At 50.3% G+C, this 1,729-nt stretch overlaps 1 protein-coding gene across 1 annotated transcript in view; it reads right to left on the bottom strand.

Moving 5' to 3' along the window:
• The window catches only part of NPLOC4 (NPL4 homolog, ubiquitin recognition factor), a 52,888-nt gene that overhangs the window by 25,277 nt on the left and 25,882 nt on the right, over nt 1-1,729 (bottom strand). The window lies entirely within an intron of this gene.

Genomic DNA, 1,729 nt, shown 5'->3' with positions numbered 1-1,729 from the left:
CCACTTCTGTCCTTTGGAAAAGTGACCTGGTGCCCGGGACACCTTCCAGCACAACCCTGACACAGAATCCTTCAAATCCATCTCCTGCAGACGTGACCGGGCAAATCCAGAGACTCTCATGTACCTTAAAAATGCCCAAATCAACAAAAACCACGAGTAGGATGGCGACACGGAAAATGAGACGTAAAGGAGAAGCGTGAGCGAGCGGTAAACGAAGCAGGCCGCGTCCCCGAGGCGGGAGGGGCTGAGGGACCAAGCTGTGCTCAAGGCATTTAAGTGGCTTCGTCTAGACCATCTGTCGTGCTACAGTAACAGCAAGCTACACGCTTATAGCAAACCTAGGACAGAAAACTACCGGTTTCTCTCGTGAACAAGAAAAACTTACAGAATTTAAATAGAAATACGACCCTAAATCAAGATGCAGACTCCTCACTAAAGATAACAGGACGCTTTTTTTCTTAAAAGTGTTTTCTTAGAATGGTAGAGTGACTTTGTTCTAGAACCTTCCTAGGCTAGTCCATTTCCAGTTTCCCCCCTTTAGCCGTAGGCAATTTCTTTTTCACTGTCTAAACTGATTAGGAAGTAGAGAATAAAAACTTGCACAGCTATAACAGTGAACATCCAAGATGTGTTCAAGCTCACAGTTCACCGTGTAGCCACAGAAGCCACCTTCAAAGTTCCTGAGAACTTCACCGCAGATGTGAGATAGACTAGGTCGACAGACTCAGAAAGAAAATTCTTCCTTGTCTTCTAACTGCTAGTAAAGCCAGGAAGGATACGTGCTCAGACCCCTGAGCCATAAACAGGAAATTCAATGATACTTGAAAAGGGAACCCCGAACCCCGCAGCCCGAAGCTCCAGGCGCACAGGCAGATGAGCGCCTTGAAGGCACATGAAGAAAGCACGCGCCCTCGACGTGCTGCGGCCAGGCGGCAGGACACGGCCTGGCCCCAAGGCCCCTCCCCGGGCAGGAAGAAGGGGTCTTGTTTCCACTGCTTCTTCCTTCCCCCCGAAGCAGTGCCCAAGAGGCACAGCTGGCATATGCAAGTGTAAGGGCCCCTGCACTGGAATCCTTTTTCTTTATGCTCAGGGAAATGCTCTCATTTTACTTTGAATCAGAGAAACATAAACGTTACTGGTACCCAATAAATGCAAGTGAGACCTCCAAACGTGCCGGCCTGCGTCTGACCTTCTGCAGCCGAGTTCAGCCCCAGACAAGGCGTAGCCATGCTGCCCACCTGGATGTCCCTGACACAGAGCCCAGCCCCCCGCCCCCGGGCCCCCGGTACCTTCCTCAGGCCAAGTTTGGCAGCAATCTCATCCACCACCTCGGCTTTTGGGTCTTCAAGGAGCTCCAAGCTGTTCTGTGTACCAATCTGTCGGGGCATTAAAGGAAGAGGCGGGTTTAGGGGAGTGGGCTCGGAAAAGCAGCCCAGCTACTCCACTCCATTTTTGGCTCAGTTGTCACCAAAAAACACTAGCCTCCCCCTTGCCAAAGGGAGAGTGACAGCAGCAGAAAAAGCTCAAAGCAACCAGATAAAACACAGCGCTAGCCCCTCGGGGCTTTTCCCTTTTCAGGCTGCCTCGCGCTTTGCATCAAGACTCCAGGAGAATACGTGGTGACAGAAAGAAATCTAACTATGGGAGGTGAACACAGTGTAAACATATATACGCCTTACTGTTAAAGTGTACAGATGAAACTTACTGGATTTCGTTAACCAATGTCACC

This window comes from Pteropus vampyrus, unplaced genomic scaffold (assembly GCF_000151845.1).
Source record: "Pteropus vampyrus isolate Shadow unplaced genomic scaffold, Pvam_2.0 Scaffold227, whole genome shotgun sequence".
Lineage (NCBI taxonomy): Eukaryota > Metazoa > Chordata > Mammalia > Chiroptera > Pteropodidae > Pteropus > Pteropus vampyrus.
Note: the sequence above shows the minus strand (reverse complement) of the source record. Positions and strands in the feature narration are given on the sequence as shown.